The sequence below is a fragment of the Athene cunicularia genome, unplaced genomic scaffold (assembly GCF_003259725.1).
Source record: "Athene cunicularia isolate RWA unplaced genomic scaffold, athCun1 SCF_107, whole genome shotgun sequence".
Classification (NCBI taxonomy): Eukaryota; Metazoa; Chordata; class Aves; order Strigiformes; family Strigidae; genus Athene; species Athene cunicularia.
In genome coordinates this window covers 685-20,746 of record NW_020799164.1, presented here as the reverse complement: position 1 = coordinate 20,746, position 20,062 = coordinate 685, and the positions used below count along the sequence as shown (strand labels likewise).

The 20,062-nt window shown below is 40.5% G+C and overlaps 1 long non-coding RNA gene across 1 annotated transcript; it reads left to right on the top strand.

Moving 5' to 3' along the window:
• Window positions 1-15,954: 15,954 nt before the first annotated feature.
• Window positions 15,955-18,819, top strand: LOC113490504. The gene is made up of 4 exons (XR_003400246.1): window positions 15,955-15,995; window positions 16,790-16,880; window positions 18,108-18,197; window positions 18,664-18,819. It is a non-coding gene; the product is annotated as an uncharacterized LOC113490504 (long non-coding RNA).
• Window positions 18,820-20,062: the final 1,243 nt, after the last annotated feature.

Here is a 20,062-nt window from a genome sequence, read left to right as displayed (position 1 = left end):
TTTAATTCGTACCCCAGGGCTACCTGAAACTTTGTTATAGCTAATCCCCAAACTATCTGAGCAAGCAGGATTCTTAGGCAAGGTTCAGAAATCATCATATGTTGTTATAAGTAAATAATTTGTAAGGAAAGTTGACATTTCTCTGTATCACCCTCAGCATCCAGGGATCACTGCTTCATGGTCCTCCTTTCCCAGTATGGCAGAAGGATCAGCACAAGGTGTTCATTTCTTTCTTTAATGCTGTGAGTTAGCTGCCAGTTTTAGGATACATCTTTGGGATTCAGTCACAGGACAATGATCTGCATGTTTTACACTGGAAGATTCAGAGCTATGCCTAAGAGATGGGGAAAGTTCAGTCCTTCCTGAGCCTATTGCACAGTAACACAGTCTCCCCTCATGTGCAGACCCAGCCTGCACTACAGCAGGAGGGCAGTGGGCTGCCAAAAGTGCCCTTTTGGCTGATGGACCTGTAATAAACTATGGTAACTAATTTGCTAAGTTAAGCAAGGCAGGTACGATACATTTGAATGATCTGTAAATGTTAAGCCATACTATCCTGCTGTCTAAAGTATTGTAAAAATAGAATATGGTACCCTGTGTGGGTTTTGAAATGATTTGCGATTACTATAAACTATATTACAATGAATGTTTGAATCCATATATATATATATGGATAAAATATATAGTATGACATTGTTAGAAAAATGTAACTGCTTCTTGGAAACCCCATCACCTAGAGATAACATGTAACTGCTGCTTGAAGAAAAGCCTGCCAAAAGATGGGATCATGAGGCTTTTAAAAGATCCAATAAGAGAAAAGAGCACCAAGAGACCAAGTCTTTGAGACTTTCAAAGGATCCAGTGGAGAAAGAGCAGGACAATCATCTGATGAGAGAGGATTGGTTAAGACAGTGGTACAGGAGTATAAAAGACTCTGCTTTTTTGTGTGTCTTGGTGGAGCGGAGACTCCCAGCACACCCAGTGCTGCTTTGTCTATTGTTTCTCACCCTAAATCAATTGAACCCGATTAAAAAAATATATATATATTTAAAAACTGGCTCGTTTGATTATAACAATTTGGTGACCCCGACATGATCTCAGTGTGCTTTCCTGGATTGTGGCTTCTCGAGGGGCGCCCCACAGATTGTGGCTCAAAAGTAGCAGTCTGGGTCAGTCTCCAGAGATCAACGGACAAAAGAGAAGCAATAGCCAAAGGAATTGGAGCTCCAAAGGAAAGACTGCAGTATAAAATACCTGTGAGTCTGGTGCACGAAGACCCGAACGAGGATGACGGAGTCGTGAGTATAAGGGATTCCGTTTGGTTGGGTGGGATTCGGTTGCTTGTGCGTGAGAGTGTGATTGAGATGGAACCTCATTCTGGAAACTAAAGTAGTTTTGGAGCCAGGATTTGAGTTCCGAATCGAGTGTGGAGGTCTTCTAACCCCGGTTCCAAACTCCCGTGAGGGATTTGGCCGGTGAAGGACCGAAGGGGATCTTATAGGACTCGTGGGTGGGAGTATGGGATCTAAGGGTACGTGCGTGGGTAGAGGGTTCAGCCCCCCTGCAAGACACTCTTACAGGTAACCAAGGGCGAGAGGAATTGCTGTAGAAAATTCCCAGGGCAAGAGGAATTGCCTTAGAAAATTCCAAAGGGATACGGAGGTGGGTAAGAGATTCAACTCCCTGGATCCAACCCCCTACAAGGAGTTGTAGGAGTTGCCACAGTTAAACTTCCAGATTTTTCCAAAGGAATCAAAAACCTGGAACCATAAAAAAAGGAGTAAATTACTGGATATACCACCAGATAGTCCACTAGGTATAATGATTAGAAATTGGAATGAAAGAGGTCCTAGAAGAGGAAAAAGTAAATTAAAACTAGTCCAGTATTGCATGGTTGAATGGCCGAGGGAACCTTTAAAACCACATGTCTTCTGGCCTACTTTTGGATCTTTTGAAGACTGGATTTGCCACGCTTTAAATACATATGTTAACTCAAAAAAACCCCTTTTAGTCAAAAAGAAGGTCATTATGCGAAATTGTGGATCAGGACTTCACGTCCTTATCCAGCTTCAATTCTTACACTAAAAAAGGAGGAAAAATCCAAAGAAAAATAAAAGGATGAGAGCAGGGAGGGGATAGGGAAAGATGATGAATGGGAACCACTAGATAACTTGCCGCCTCCATACTTTATTATCCAACTCCAACAGCCCCTCTGGCTTTAACAACCCCTCTGGCTTTAACAACCCCAGCAGCTTTAACAGCCCCAGCAGCTTTAACAACCCCGGTGGCTTTGACAACCCCGGTGGCTTTAACAGCTCTGGCAGCTCCCCTCCCACCTCTGGCTGCATGTACAAGAAGTAAAACTGCTGTAACTGAGGGAGCTTCTTTATATCCCTTACGGGAGGTACACCTCAGAGGTAATCAAGGAGGCATCGGATATGTGGCAGCCCCGTTAAACACATCTGATGTACGAAGTTTTAAAAAAGAGATGGGGACTCTCTTAGATGATCCTCTTGGAGTAGCTGAGAGATTAGACCAATTTTTAGGTCCTGATACTTACACTTGGGAAGAAGTACAGTCCATTTTAGGCATTTTATTTACTGCCAGAGAAAGAGGTATGATCAGGCAAGCTGGAATGAGAATTTGGGAGAGATAAAATCAGGCAGGACCCCCAGGGGATCATAAATGGCCAAACGTGGACCCCCACTGGGATCACCAACAACCCCAGGGGAGACAAAATATGAGAGATCTAAAAATGCTAATTATTCAAGGGATAAGGGAAGTGGTTCCCCGAGGACAGAACATTAATAAAGCATTTAATGAACAACAGGGAAAAGATGAACCTCCAACGGAATGGTTGGAAAGGTTAAGAAAAAGCTTACAGATGTATTCTGGCATTGATCCAAATACAGTAGTGGGAACAGCACTTCTCAGAACACAATTTGTGGCAAAATCTTGGGGTGATATAAGAAAGAAATTAGAAAAAATAGAAAATTGGCAAGAAAGGGGTCCGTAAGAATTACTTAGAGATGCCCAAAAAGTTTATGTTAGGAGAGATGAAGAAAAACAGAAAACAAAGGCGAAGATCTTTGTAGCAGCCGTAAGGGAAAGCCAGAGAAATGAAACTCCTTCTGGAGAAAAGAAGGAGAAGAAATTAGAGCCACCAACCCGAGAAAGACCTTACCAAGAAAGGCCTGCTGTCCCTATTTATTACTACTGCAATAAGAAGGGACATATCAAAAGGGACTGCCAAAACCGGAGGCAAGATAAGAGAATGTTTCAAGAAGAATAGGGGTGTCAGGCTATATCTACTGGGGACTTCAACATCGACAGACCCTTGATAAAACTATTAATTGGTCCCCACAAAGAAGAAGTTTTATTTTTAGTTGATACGGGGGCTGAAAAATTGACCATACAGAAACTACCAAAGGAATAGAAAAAGGGAAAAGTTATATGTCAATAATAGAGGCAAAAGGGGACCCCTTTCAGGTGCCTATTTTAAAAGATGTAGAAATAGAAGCAGAAGAAAAAATCTGTCTTAATGATTTATTTCTGCTCCCCAAAGCAGAATATAAACTATTGGGAAGAGATTTAATTCTAAAACTTAAGTCAGGGGAATAAATTCCAAATTAAAATATATAATCTAACAGAAGAAGATGAAGAAGCTATTAATCCCTCAGTGTGGTATAAAGAGGAGGAATCAGGAAAAATAAAAATGGCTCCTATAAGTATCCAAATAATGGAACCGTGTCGTCCGATTAGAATAAAACAATATCCTATACCAATGGATGGTTGAAAGGGATTAAAGCCAATAGTTGATAGGCTTTTGGAGAAGGGAATATTGGAGCCATGTATGTCACCTCACAACACACCCATTCTCCCTGTAAAGAAACAAGACGGATCATACAGAATGGTACAAGATTGAGAGCTGTAAATCAGCGAACAATCACTAAGTTCCCTGTGGTGGCAAATCCTTGTACTTTATTAAGCTATATCTCCCCTAAGTATACTTGGTATAGTGTAATAGATTTAAAGGATGCCTTCTGGGCTTGTCCTCTAGGTGAAAGGTCTAGAGATTACTTTGCCTTTGAATGGGAAGACCCTGAAACAAGATGGAAACAACAATTAAGGTGGACTGTAATACCACAAGGATTTACCGAGTCACCAAATCTATTTGGACAGACTCTAGAGAAAATATTACAAGAGTTTGTGCTTCCTAAAGGGGTGAAACTACTACAATGTGTGGATAATTTATTAGTAGCTGCAGAAACTGAAAAGGAAGCCCAAAAAGCCACCATTAAATTGCTCAATTTCCTGGAAGGGAAAGGATTGAAAGTGTCCCAATCGAAATAACAGTTTGTACAACAAGAAGTGAAATATTTAGGACATTGGCTAAGTGAAGGGAAAAAGAAGTTAGATCCTGACAGAGTGTCTGGAATTTTATCCTTAAGACCTCCACGAACAAAGAAAGAGATTCGACAGGTATTAGGACTGTTGGGGTACTGTAGAACATGGATTGAAAGCTACAGTGAAAAGGTGAAATTTTTATATGAGAAATTAACAAATAATCAACTTAAGTGGTTTATAGAAGACAATCAGAAATTTGAGGAGATAAAGGGAGTGTTAATACAAGCACCTGTATTAAGTTTACCAGATATGGAAAAACCTTTTTTTCTCTTTGTGAATATATCGAATCAGACAGCATATGGAGTTCTTACTCAGGACTGGGCAGGAGTTAAGAAACCTGTAGGATATTATTCTAAGTTACTTGATCCGGTAAGCAGAGGATGGCCTGCTTGCCTCCAAGCTTTGGTTGCCACAGCTTTATTAATAGAAGAGGTAAGGAAAATTACCTTTGGTGCTCCTTTAAAGGTATATACTCCACATAATGTCAGAAGCGTTTTACAACAAAAAGCGGAAAAATGGTTAACAGATAGCTGAATTTTAAAGTATGAAACAATACTGATCAACTCCCTTGATTTAGAATTAAGGGTGACCTCTGCTCAAAGTCCATCCCAATTTTTATTTGGAGAACCATCAGAGTTATTACAACATAAATGTTTAGAAGTAATTGAGACCCAAACAAAAATCAGACCGGACTTAAATGATATCAAATTAGAAAAAGGAGAAATACTATTTATTGACGGCTCCTCATGAGCAATAGAAGGGAAAAGTAAATCAGGATATGCAATAATTAATAAAAACTTAGAGCTTATAGAATCGGGACCTCTAGGCCCATCATGGTCATATCAGGCTTGTAAGCTGTATACCTTATACAGAGCCTTGGAATTGATAAAAGGAAAAAGTGGGACTGTGTTCATGGATTCCAAATATGCATATGGGGTAGTCCACACTTTTGGAAAAATTTGGGAAGAAAGGGGTTTAATTAACACCCAGAGAAAAGGTCTTATACACCAAGAACTGGTAGTAAAAGTTTTAAAGGCATTGAGACAGCCAAAAGAAATAGCAGTAGTACATGTGAGGGGACATCAAAAAGGATTAGTTTATCGAACTAGGGGAAATAATTTGGCAGATAAGGAGGCCCAGGAAGCAGCCTTAAAGGCTCAAGTCGTCAAAATCAATGCGATACAAACAAGGGAGAACATTAGTGAAGAGGAACGGGAGGAAGGAGAAAAGAAGTTCACTTCTGAAGAAAAATCAGAGTTAGAGAAAATAGGGGCTAAATTGGAACAGGGAAAATGGATACTGCCCAATGGACGAGAAATGTTACCAAAAGCTTATACCAGGCAAATAATAGAATGCTTACATACACAAACACATTGGGGCACAAAAGCATTAAGTGATTATTTTCTTAAACAATTTGGTTGTATTGGAATTTTTGAAAGAGCAAAGCAAATTACACAGGGCTGCTTAACTTGTCAAAAGATAAATAAGAAGGTGTTTCGACAAGTAGCAATGGGAGGAAGAAAAATGGCTTATAGGCCTTTCGTGAGGGTACAAACTGATTTTACTGAATTACCTAAAGTGGGAAGAATAAGATATTTATTGGTAATAGTGGATCATTTGACGCAATGGGTAGAAGCCTATCCTGTAGCATGAGCCACAGCCCAGACAGTAGTAAAAACCTTATTGGAAGACTTGATTCCTAGATATGGAATAATCCAATATATTGATTCTGATCAAGGCACACAATTTACTTCTAAGATAATAAAATTATTGAGTCCATCTTTAGGTATTCGGTGGGAATACCATACTCCATGGCATCCACAAAGTTCAGGAAAAGTAGAAAGGCTGAATCAATAAAATAACAATTAGCCAAATTAATGGTAGAGACGCAGATGCCTTGGACGAAATACTTACCTTTGGCACTTTTAAATATAAGAACAAAACCATATAGTGAGACTGGGCTATCCCCATATGAGATGCTATATGGTATACCTTATTTTCAGGGAATGCCCCTGGAAAATAATGTAATTGTAGATTATTATATTCAGAACTATAGAATTGCCATTGGGAAAGGATTAAAAGAATTAAGAGAAATTGGGATAATAGCTGAAACCCCACATCTAGGATTCCCAATTCAAATACAATCAGGTGACTGGGTATTAATTAAAAGTTGGAAAGAAGATAGCTTATCCCCTCCATGGGAGGGACCATTTCTTGTTCTTCTAACTACAGAGACTGTGGTACGGACAGCTGAAAGGGGTTGGACGCACGCCGCTCAAGTTAAAGGACCAGTGAAGCAGCCTTCAACGGAATGGACTGTGGTATCTAAACCAGGAAGTCTCCAAATGACTATAAGGAAAAACCAGAAGATGACTGAATGAACCACTCTAGAAGGGAAGTAAGAAATAGTCTATACCAGTGGCTCCCGATAGCCCCTGGGGATACTTTACGAAAAGCATATTTTGCACCTTGGAGGAGAGAAAGGATACCTCACCAAACTGGGGGGGGTGAGGTTATATAAGTTAATGGGAACTCCGTAGGTCCACCCTTTCTGTTGTGAAACAGAAACTGATATACCTGAACTGCCCACAACAGAAGATCTATTGGAAATTCCATGCATAAAACATCCTACCTCTGGATACACATGTTGGGTTACTTGTCAATGTTCAAATTGTAACAGAAAATGGTCTTGTATTTCATTTAAAAGGCAACTTTATTGTATGCAATGCCAAGAAAATATAATAGTTAGTAGAGAACAATTTGCTCGAATAGAGATCTGTACTTTATTTTGTGGATGGGAGTTGTTAATACCTACAACCTGGGAAGTATATGAGACAGAGTGGCATGAAGTCTTGAGACAGTATGCCACAAAATTTGCCTGGAAGCGGGCACAACAACAAAATAGGTGGAAATATCAACAAATTTAGACTTTGAAATTTGATTGGCAATTATAAATCTAGACTAAAACTCAAAATAGACTGTGTGTCTTCAGGTAATTAAGTTTATGACTGAAAAGAATCACTTCTGAAGAGTATCACTGCTGTTGAGAATTCATATCTCATTGCTCCAAGCAAAGGAGTAGGTGAAGGGGACAGAGGGGTATAACGGTGGAGATAAAATCTGGATAAAATACATCCACTAGTAAGCCTACAACTGAAGACAATGCACAGAAATATGAGTGGTATTCTAGTGTTGTTATACCTAATCTATATTAAAGGTGTAACAAATGATTGGGTACACCAACCTTTTGAATGGATTTTAGCCTGCTATGAGGATACAACAATAATTCGAAAAGTGATTACCTCCGGAGCTCCCACGTTCAATGTCACCAGTTGTGACTTATTGAGCCCTACTTTGGGGTCTCATTGTAACTTTGAACAACAGTGGAGCTGGGGAGAAACTAACTTAAATGCCATTTATTGGTGTCCAAGTTCAAATCCAGGAAGAAGTTATTGCAACTCACCAGGTTATTTTTATTGTGCCTATTGGGGTTGTGAAACTATAGCTACTGCTAAAAGTCAGGTGGAGCCCTGAACATTGTAAAACTCCAACCTATGACCATTCTGGAGGTGTACAAAATGCTGGAAATTGTAAAAATTTGACCCTGATAATACAGAAATCTGAAGAACCAGGATGGTTCGTAGGAAGGACTTGGGGCATAATGCTGAGGGAACCTGGAACTGATAGGGGAGGATTAATCCTGATCCAAAAAAAAAGACCTGTCCTACTGATATCTGAACCTAAACCCGTGGGCCCGAACAAAGTAATAACAAATGAAATTGGCCAGAATAAGACAGTAGTAGATAAAATTGGAACTAACATCACGAATGCCCAGGAAAATATTACTGCTTTGAGATGCACAGGAAATACCCACAGAATATTACTGCTTTGAGATGCACAGGAAATACCCACAGAATATTACTGCTTTGAGATGCATAGAATCTAACCCCTTATGGCGACTGGTACAAACTGCGTACCAAGCCCTTAACAGTACCAATCCTAACGTTACTCTTGGATGTTTTTTGTATTATGATGTCAGACCACCTTTATAAGAAGGGATAGGGCTTAAGGTTACATACTGCCTAAGTAATGAAGCTAGCCTGGAACTATGTAAATGGAATAAAAAGAAAATCAGGCTTACTATGCAACAAGTTAGAGGACAAGGGACATGCATAGGAAAAGTGCCTAGAAACAAAAAGAATTTGTGTGGAAAAAAAAAAAATACAATGAATAAACAAAGCTGGTAATAAATGGGCTATACCAAAAAAAGGGGGATGGTGGATTTGCTCAGAGACAGGACTAACTCCGTGTTTGTCCCTAGCTATGTTTAATGAAAGCAAAGAATTTTGTATACAAAGAGCAGTCATGCCTCGGATTTTATATCATCCAAAAGAGTCCGTCTTTGAATATTGGAATAATAATAACCTCAGGATAAGGAAAAGAGAACCACTCACTGCCCTGACAATTGCGACCCTCATAGGTCTAGGAACTGCAGGGGCAGCAACTGGAATTACTTCTCTAGTACAACAACATAAAGGGTTATCATCCTTAAGGGCTGCAGTTGATGAAGATTTAGAGTGAATTGAAAAATCAATTTCATGATTAGAAAAGTCCCTTACTTCCCTTTCGGAGGTCGTTTTACAGAATAGAAGGGGGTTGGACTTATTATTTTTACAGCAAGGAGGGCTCTGTGTAGCTCTAGGGGAAGAGTGCTGCTTTTATGCAGACCACTCTAGGGTGGTTCGGGAATCCATGACCAAGCTGCGTAAAAGGGCATTATACAAAGAAAGAAGGAAAAGGAAGCTCAACAAAACTGGTTCGAATCATGGTTTAATCAATCCCCTTGGATGACCACTCTAATAACAACCTCAATTGGACCCCTGATTATTCTGTTATTAATTCTCACTTTTGGACCTTGTATCTTGAACAAATTAATTAACCTTGTTAAGAACAGGATTGAAACTGTCCAACTCATGATACTAAGGCAACAATATACTGACTTAACCCAACAAGAACAACACCGATTAGAGACTGAATTAGAAGATGCCAACTTTTTAGGGGCTGCTAGGGAAGCTATTTTTAAGCTTAACCAGCAAATTACTGTATAAAAAGAAAAAGGGAGGACTGTAATAAACTATGGTAACTAATTTGCTAAGTTAAGCAAGGTAGGTACGATAGGTTTGAACGATCTGTAAATGTTAAACCACACTATCCTGCTGTCTAAAGTATTGTAAAATTAGAATATGGTACTCTGTGTGGGTTTTGAAATGATTTGCGATTACTATAACCTATATTACAATGAATGTTTGAATATAGATATATGGATAAAATATAAAGTATGCCATTCGGTTGGGAAAATGTAACTGCTTCTTGGAAACCTCATCACCTAGAGCTGATAGGTAGACCGCTTCTCGGAAACCCCATCACCTAGAGATAACATGTAACTGCTGCTTGAAGAAAAGCCTGCCAAAAGATGGGATCATGAGGCTTTTAAAAGATTCAGTAAGAGAAAAAAGCACCAAGAGACCAAGTCTTTGAGACTTTCAAAGGATCCAGTGGAGAAAGAGCAGGACGATCATCTGACAAGAGGATTGGTTAAGATGGTGGTACAGGAGTATAAAAGACTCTGCTTTTTAGAAATCGGTGTGTGTCTTGGTGGAGCGGAGACTCCCGGCACACCCAGTGCTGCTTTGTCTATTGTTTCTCATCCTAAATCAATTAAACCCGATTAAAAAAATTATATATTTAAAAACTGGCTCGTTTGATTATAACAGACCACAGGACACATTCCTCCTCCCCAGGCATTGCTCTGAAACAAGAGCAGCAACTAGGGGAATCGAGAGTAGAACACAACAGTGGCAGCCAGCACACGCTGACAACTGGCTGCAGGAGGGAATGCCCAGAGTATTAGTATTCACCCTTCTGCTTTGCTTCCTGGCTGCAACATCCTCCCCAAAACTGCAACATTGTCCTCAGCCATAATAGGCTAAATGCCTGGTTTGATGAATGGAAATATTTTGAGGAATTAAATGAAAATAGATTTAATTCCAGACAAACTAATTGCAGTGCTCATAAGAGAGACTAAATCAATGATAAGGTGATAGGAAACCTATGGCTCCTCAACTCCAAAGGCACTTTTCAGAAACATATCATTACTTTATCCTTTCAAGCCACATGTCTGCCAATGACAGTGGCAGAGCTCCTCCACTGACTGCAGTTCTGCTAAGCACCAGGTAGAAGTAATCTTGCCCCAGAGCAGGGCTTTTTCATAATTGAACAATTTTTATACTATAATATTTAACATTTAAAACTTCTTTAGAAAAACGTCAAAAAAATAGTTTTGCACTATGTGATAGGTGGTAAACCGTTTGTTCATCAAATTCAGTGAACTGTAATATGGACTATTGCATATTGTGTAATACTAACAGCAAATGCTTAATTGCACTAACATGATAGTGTAAAAAAAAAAAAAGTGACAGGAAAGGGGAGGGGGGAACAAAAAGAGAGGAAGCATCTGTACGTCAGAAGATGTGGAGAATTGCAGGCGCATAATTGAATAAAACAGGAGGATGTTCATGACCATGAATCTCATTATGCAAAGAGATTACTGGGCCTAGACTGATAAGAACTCTGCAAACTCAGAGGATCATCACATTCCAAGCGAAAGGTGAAACGTACACTGTGAGGAGGACCTACGGCCTTCCTCCCAGAAGACCACCCCCCACGATTTGAAGACCCCTGACCGTAGATTTAACAACTTCTGCGCAAGCGTAAAGGACTGATAAGCTAATTACCATATGAAGTGGGAGTAGGCGGGTTCAAGTAATGAATATGTATATGTGTATAATGACTATGTAATACTTTGTAGTATAAGATTGAAACTGTGCGCCCTGGAAGGGGCAGTCCGTTGTTGGAGAAGGAGACTCCCCGGCCGCCCAGCGCTGTTTTGCTTGTTGCCGCTTGCTAAATAATAAAGAAATTGGGAACTCTGACTCAGCCAATTTTAAGAAGTCAGTTTATAACACACGAAACCAAAAGTAATTACATTGTTCTTATGTATAATTACATTACTATTATCACACATAATATATTCATAGCTCTCTGGGCTGGGAGAAAGCCTAAGATCTAAAGATAAATGAAAAACAGCAGTCTTTTATCTGATACCATTTCCATGTGTAAAGACCAAAATAATGCTATTAACATCAGCATGGCAGAGAGCAAAGCATGTTCTAGCATCGTTATTGTGAAAAACTTTGCATACCAAAAGGCTCCCTGGCTATCTGGCAGGTTGTGCCAGTATTCCTCACCTACAGAGATGAAGATCTACCCCAGTTCAGAGGTGACCTGACAATGAGCTGTGACCTGTGACCATTCAACACATACAAACCTCTTTTTAGATACAACTCCCTTCTTCACAGGCAACTTTAGATAAGCTTTCCCCTGAATCACAGGGCAGGCTTGCTAACTGCAGCCTCAGTGGGACTGCAGCAGGACCTGTTTGGGGGGCAGACTATTGAGACCCCACATAAGGTATGAAAGGGAGCACAGCTCCCAGAATTCCATGTATGTTCTCACAATTTACTTTTATAAACACTGGTAGCACATATAAGTTAGATACAAAATGCAGCTGTATTTGTCCTCCAGAGAGCTGAGACCAGAGAATCTGTCCCATCACCTCATAGCCGAGGGAACAGACCCCAGCATGGGAAACAGCTCAGGGGCTGCATCGCTGAAAAGGAAGAAAGTGTGCTCCATCCTTTTACTGCGGCTGGGAAACCCTACACTCTTGAGAGATGTGAGAAAACTTATGTTGGAGAATTAGGGACCCCTCTTGCTCCCCTTCCCTGCACTTTTTCAAAGCTGAATCCTGCCCAGCTTTTACTGAACCCTGGTATACAGCTGTCGCGGATGAAAGTATTGACACGGTAATAATTTAGGAAAATAGTCTAGATTTATTAATAACTAACAACTATTTGTCAATACAAAATAGAAAGAAAAGCAACTTATTCAGGTTCTAAAATGACAAGATTCACTCTAACTTACTTAACAGTACCTTAATTTATACACATATATACATACGCATACACAAACCAGACATATACATACAGAAACAAAGGGGTTTGGATTCGGTAAAATGAACACAAAAGGGACAAGCACAAAGGAAAAAGGGGAAGTGTACGTACCCCCACCCCCCCACTAAACAGGTGAAATAGAAGCTAGCTCAAAGTAAATTTCCCTCTCGAGTTTAGAGCAAATACTCACATTGCCTTGGCATTCCTCAACAGGCGATAATTGAGACTCTAGCAGGGGGACTTCGCCCTGGCCTTCCGTCTGGAGCAGACGACACCTGAGAGGCGTCCCAGCTCAGGGGAGATGCTGGTCACAGGCCAGCTGTGATCCAGGAGAACTCAAAGGGTCTCTCTGGTGGTCACAGTTTATAGGGTCCAAGATAATTGACTTTTGTCAAATACTATCTGGTGCCTTCGGGCAGTTGCACAAGAATTTGAATAATATGCAACCCTGTTACTGTTCCATCTGATCACATCCCAGGCACAGGTGTGTCAGGCCCTCAGGAGATGATGGGCCATTATAACCTTTTCCAAGCAATTGGGGGGGGCAGGAGCCAGGCTCCTCAAGGTTATCAGTCCTTATCTCCACAGATTGGTGTATGCCTTGGGGGAATGTGGATGGAATCACACCTGGCACCAAGCAGCCCAAGGAGGGCAGGGAGGGGTAAGAATTGCACCACCACAATCCACCCCGTGACTAAAGTCAATTTATCTTGTCCATAGAGTGGCAGTGTGGTTGCCTCTTGCCTCTATGCCTATAAACAGAGGATGCCATAATCTAATTATAATTGAAGGAAATTTTGTGTTTGATTAGCTTCAGAAAAAAAAAAATATTTTGGGATAGTATACACACAGGGATACTTTTGTAACTGAGCAATTTGTTTAACCATTCTCCAAACCTTAATATACAACACAATTATGAGCAGTAAACATACTAAAATTAGAATTAGAATTAGGAAAATCATGACCAGGTGGAACATGGAATTAAACAGTCCTGTTGTGGTCGGCTTTCCCACCATTGATCTTCTCCATCCCTTTTGACTCTTGTTAGCACCTGATGAATTTCTTCTATATCATACTGGACCGTGATAAGAGTCTTTTGTCCAGTTTTCTGTGCTTGTCACAGAAGGAGGTCAATTAGGTCAGGATGTTGGAGAAGTTGCTTAATGATGGTTAGGCTCATCCCAATAGGTGTAGGTTGTAATTCACGATATAGCATGTAATCGAAAGATAAGTCATCATGGGTAGTTATTGGTACAAAGAAATGAAAATCACAGCCAGTAATCACAGAAAAATTACACACACATAGATTGTACTTAGTGGTTATGTTATGGACAACACCATCTACTAATAAAGAATCACATAGTGTTCTCATACAAGCACATCCCTTTCCAACATATATGACAATGGTTTCAGGGGTTTCGTTTGGATGGATTTCAAAATGGCAAATGTTCTGTTCAATATCAAGACAAATGTCTTGGGCTTCAAGAGTATTGCCTTCACAGATGAAGCCATGTTGTTCTCGCACAGTACATGCATTTACATCAATTGTTTGCCATTTTCCTTCCTTTTGGTGGGCCCATACTTTGTGCTCTAAGGGATAGAGTATGTTTCTGTTGTAATTTAGTCCTAATGCAAGGATTGGGTATGTTTTACACTGAAGCATTGCGTATGGTGAGGACAAATGCGATAATCTTATTGCTTTCTGTGTAGTGAGTGAAGTTGACTAATTGCCACCATGACTGAAATTGCCTTTCAAATTCTGATGCGTTGTCCCAGATCAATTTACGGATTTCAGATGAGAGGGTCCCTCCTTCTCCTTCTCTAATAATGGCTGCTACTACAGATTGTATCCACAGTTGTGCTTGGATACAATTTAAGGCAAGAGAAGTATTACTTTGGGTTGCTCCAAGAGCTTTTGTAATTGATTGATGATCATTTTCTTCAATGCATTTCCAGTGAGGTAAAAGGTCTGATAGAACCCATTGACTTGTTCCTAAGGCTGATAAAGATGATTTTAGTGGGTGTTCTGTTTTTATTAGGTCTTCAGTAGTAGCAGTTAATTTGTTCATTAGGATTTCAGTGTCTATGGTGTTTAGTATTCCTAATCCTGTTCCTAATAACCCAGTGGCATCTCGTCGTGTACGCTGGTATTGTTTTAGAGATCGTCCATGTAACCATGCTAACCCTCCAGTGTGGGCAACTTTTAGAAAGGCAGAATACTCTGGTTTAAATTCTGACACATCAATTTGTAGTGCTAGTTCCACTCTTTTTAGAGAGCAACTGGGGTTAAAGAGGACTTGTTGTTGTCCTATATTTTTAATTATGTAAGGACCTGTATTATAAATGCGAGGAGATAATTTAATAGGAGGTCGAGTTGGTAAAGATGGCTGTTGAATTTCAATTTTGAATTGGAGGGCCAACCTGAAATGAGACTTGGGGTCTGCTGAAATACATGTTATAAATGTTGAGTGGAATATAGTGAAATTGTACCAACATTCGTGCCCAAAGTGACAGGTACGTGTGTGTGTGTGTTATCAGGACCATTCCCCTGCCTTCCTCTAGCATAATCTACAATGATATGTGAAGCTGTTGTACATTGAGTGTGATTCTCAATTCGTCATCCTATTGAGATAGTGTCTCCGCTTGTCCCCTTTAGGTGTGGAATTTTCAAATCTTTGTCTTCTGTTTTTACGACCCATTTTTGGAAGGCAAAGTTATTGCGTAGGGCTACTATAGACAAATTTAGAGATTTAGTAAGAGGAGTATGGGGTGTATACTGACTGTAACTTATATGAGCGTGGGTCCATGGCCATCCTGTTGTACACGGGTTCCACATACTATGTGTGTTAATTGTAAAATCAAATAGTAGCTCCGTATTTCTATGGCCCCACATACAAAGTGCAATTACAGGTTTAGAAAAGGTAAAATTGTACCAACAATCTAGATTTGGGTCCGTTATTCTGTAGCAATCGTTGTTGTTTTCTGGTTTAGTAAAATATCTTAATTTCTGTTGGTCTGTGGTAAGTAGGTCCATTGATCACTCGACACCCAATTTGTATTCTCTCTCCTGTTGTGGCTTGAAGTTGTGCCATTTGCTGAGAGCTCTTCCATCCCCATTCATTCTTTGTATATACTTCCCTTTCATGTAGAACTAAAATAGCAAGATTTAAACTTGCTTTGTCTTGTGGTGTTTTGATACTTCTAGTGTATCTTAGTGTTGCAAGATCCCACGGATTTGATGTGTGAGCTATTGTAAATGTACTTACTCCCATAAGTAGGAAAAGAGAAGAAGCAGCATATAGCCTCCATCGTTGTAGTAATTGATGTATAATGGTGAGGGAGAGAATGGGTAGGCACAATGCTGCAGAGGTTCTCATATTGGAGATGGGGGTTGTGTCTGTAGTGTTGCTGATAGGCTTGCTGGAGGTGGTGTTTGTTTCTACGATGTAGTTGGTTTTATTTCTGAAAAGGAAAGAAAAGAAACTGTCTTGGAGGGGGGGGGGGGGGGCTGAACAGGTTATGTTTGTTGATTAGGGATATTAATTAGACTTAGACACCAGGGTGAAAGAGTCGGTGTCTCTACTTGAAATAATAATAAGATAATATAGGAAAATATATGATAAGACAGAATAGTGCACTTAAACAATTAGGAACATACAGGGTAATGCATCAAATCACTACTGCCAGGGAGAGAATAGTGATTAAGAAAGATCCATCACCACTTGCATACTTTACTATCATCCAGATCCGCAATTGCTGGGTAGCCCCAGTCACAGTGAGGATTTGGGGAGCCTTTCCCTGCAAATGGGAAGTCCTACGTGGTGCGTCCACCCATAGGTGAGGCTTCCAAAGTCGCTGTGAGCAGATCCAGCCTTGTATACTCAAGCGGAAACATCTGGTTTCAATCTCACATTAGGTTCCCCCCAGAGCCTGGCCAGGGCTCAAGGAAGAAGCCAAAGGAGTTTCTCTGCTTATCTGACGGGACTATGTGCAAGGTCTCACATCAGGTCTCTGCGACAGACACCTGCCTACATGACTCTGTTGTTCTATTCACATACAAAAGGGAAGGAAAGATACATTCAAGACATCCTCTATGTATGCATCATTAAGGATTACATTCTAAGTTAACAGTTTTGGTTCAGGGCCTGTTGATTAGGCTTCAACACTTCCACCCTTTACATCAGGATAGGTGGTTTATTATAACTTAGTATAATACCTGTTAGCATGTTCGTTATCAGTTATAAAATATACAGAATTCATTTATATATCAGCTCTGACTTGGGCCTATTGTCCAAGCCTTAGCACTTCAGGTTACCCCTTAGGATGCTGGATAAACCCATCTAGTACTGATTTTATGTTTTATTCCATTATTATCAATAGCATCCCATGCTAGAAGTCCTCGTGGCTTGACCAGGGTTACTGGTATTGTTCCTACAGTTGGTATTTTTGCCACCACAGGCTGTCCTGCTTTCATTGAGGAGCAGGTGTGCTCATTGTTCAGGGTTTTTTCTGAAGAAGGTGTTAAGAAGGCTCGAGTAATTGGACTTCCATAGGGACCATACAGATTATTTAACTGCTGTGTAATTTCAGAAAGACGGCTATCCCATTGTCCTTTATGTGGTTGAAGATACTTTTTTAGCAGTCCATTGGCTCGCTCAACTATACCATTGGATTGTGGGTAATAAGGTGTATGAAATACCCACTTTATTTCTCTTTGCTTTGCCCATTCTTGTACTTCTTTACTGGTAAAGTGCGAGCCATTGTCACTCTGGATAGAATCTGGGACGGGTAAAATGGAGAACCATGAGGAAAGGCCTCGAATAGTATTCTGTCCATTAGCCTTTTGGCACTTGGTAGCTGCAAGAAGTCCAGATATTATTTCTACACCTGTTAAAATATATTTGTACCCAGCAGAGGATTTTAAAGGACCAATGTAATCAATTTGCCAAGTGGATCACAAAGTTTTCCCCTCTTTAATGTGTAAAGGTGGTGCTTTGGCAGGATGGTCCATCTGCAATTTTGATTTACACATGGGGACACTCAGTGAGGATGGTTTCACATGTTTTTCTACTGAGAGGCCATCCCTGGCTTTGAGCTGAAAAGTAAAGTGCTTCTCGACCTGTGTGGCCTAATTTTTGATGTAACCATTCTCCTAATTGATACCATGTGGGGTTTGAAGAATTTTCAATGTCTATTTTCCTAATTTTTGTCAATTCATCCACCCTTTGGTTCCAATTTGTAGCTGGTTTATTGTCATTAGCATGGGCTTTTACCCATCCTATTTGGAATGGTGTTTTTCTGGCCATGGTTAATAGTAACTGCCAGTCTGCAGTCCTCCAGATTGGTGATTTATTTATCTCCCAGTTTAGGGCTTCCCACTGACAAAGCCACCGTGTGGCACCTGCCCAGACAGCATAAGAGTCTACATAAATGGTTTTTGCTTCATTTTGTGCTGCCAAAACAACTGCTCTTAACTCTCCTACTTGAGCACTGCCTTCACCTTCTTCAATAACTTGTTTGCCTGTTTTGATTTCTAATGCAACAGCTTTATATCGCCATTTACTCTCCACTCTTTTTGCTGAGGCATCGGTAAACCAGACACCCTCTGTTGGTGAATCTTCAGTGAAGGGGGGTGCATCTAAAATTGGTGAAGGTTTAAATGGTTGTTGTAATGCTAGCGGGTCAGTATTAACAGGCATTTGTAATTTAGAAACTTTTGTGTGTCCTTCAGTTAATTGCATTTCATCTGCCACGCCCACTAGATAGGCATACCATTTCCTAATTGTAGGGTTTTGTGCAATCCCTCTGGGGGAGCAGTCCCTTTTAGGATTGTGTCTAATAAATTAAAGGGACCTCTGGTCTGAACAGTTTGTTCTTGACGAATTTTCTCAACTTGTTTAACTGCACGGACTAAAGACAAAAGACCCTTTTCCCACTCTGAATATCTTTGCTCTGTCTCTTTAAATGCAGTTGAGCTAAACAGTAAAGGTCTCTTTGGCCCCTCAGGGACGATTTGAAATAAGTTACAGTAGATACCATGTTCCGCAAAACCCCATTCCGCTATAATAGGATCATGAGGATGAACAGGTCCTAGGGACTGATATATTTTTAATTCTAGTAGCAGAGTTTTAATTGCTTCCTCGTGTTCTGAGTCCCATCTCCATGATTTTCCTTTTCGTAAAAGTGAATACAGTGGACGGGCAATGATGGAGAATCCAGGTACATGTTTTCTCCAATATCCTAAAGTACCCATTAGAAGTTGTAATTCTTTTCTAGATTGTGGCATTTCTGATTGTTCTATTTTATTTAGAGTATCTGGTGGGATTGCTGCACTTCCAGCAATCCACCAAGTGCCGAGGAATTTCACTTCTTTACTTGGTCCCTGACATTTTTCAGGTGGAATTTCAATTTGTGCCTCATGCAATGCTTGCCAAACTTGCTGCCACCTCCCCCACCTTGTTAGGAGAGGTTCCTCCAATTAGAATATCATCTATATACTGATAGTTTTACCTCTTCAGGGAGTGAAACTGTCTGTAAAAGTTCAGCAAGCGCAGCATGAGCAATTGTGGGTGAGTGTTTATATCCCTGTGGGAGTCTGTGAAAGGTATATTGGATACCCTCCCATGTAAAGGCAAATTTTTCTTTATCTTCTTCCCTTAAGGGGACCATGAAGAACATGTCTTTTACATCTAGCACTGCCATCCAAGGATGAGTGGCGGCTGGTAGTGTAGCCGTTAAAGTTGCACTGTTGGGGACTGCCACTGTCAGTGGGGCTGTATTAGCATTTAAACGCCGATAATCGATTGTTAAACGCCACCTCCTGTCTGGTTTATGGACTGGCCAAACAGGAGAATTGTACGGGGAGTGAGTTTGGGAAATAATCTGTCGTTTTTCTAAGTCTGCAATTACTTTAGAAATCCCAGTTTGTGCTGCAGCAGAAATAGGGTACTGTGGGACGTTAGTAATTTTTGATTCGGGAAGTGCTGGAGCTGCACGGAGTACACGCACTGTGGCAGTTAGTTAATTTTTGTTAGGGTGAGGGTTGGCAATTGAACCGAAGGACCACAGGCTGCCGTCTGGCAAACGCCAGGTTCGGCCGTTGAATGCGTCAAAACCCAGGATGTTTTCATAGTGGTCCTTCATCACAAAACGAAGAGGTGTTACACGTTTTTCGCCAGGGAGCCACAAATTAAGTTTTGCTGTCTGGCACACAGTGCTAGTTCCTGTAACCCCGGTAATTTTAACCTTTCACCGGCTAGGTCGTATGCCTAGCTTGTCAGCATGTTGCTTTGTAATTATTGAAATTTGTGCACCAGTATCAATTAAAAATTTTATTAATTGTTGCTGAGGACCAACTGGAATTAGAATGTAAGGGCCGTTCTCATTTACCCACTGATAAGCTTTTACTTGCCGGACTGGCAGGCCCAATTGTCGTCCGGACCTTATCAGTTTTTTGATTTTGTGTTTTGCAACTGATCCTCTTGAGGGAGGAGAGGATTATCTTTTTTCCTGGGAGCTGGCGGTGGGGAAGTTGGAGTATTTGGAGCGTTACATCTATGAAATGCCTGAATTAGGCTCAGAAT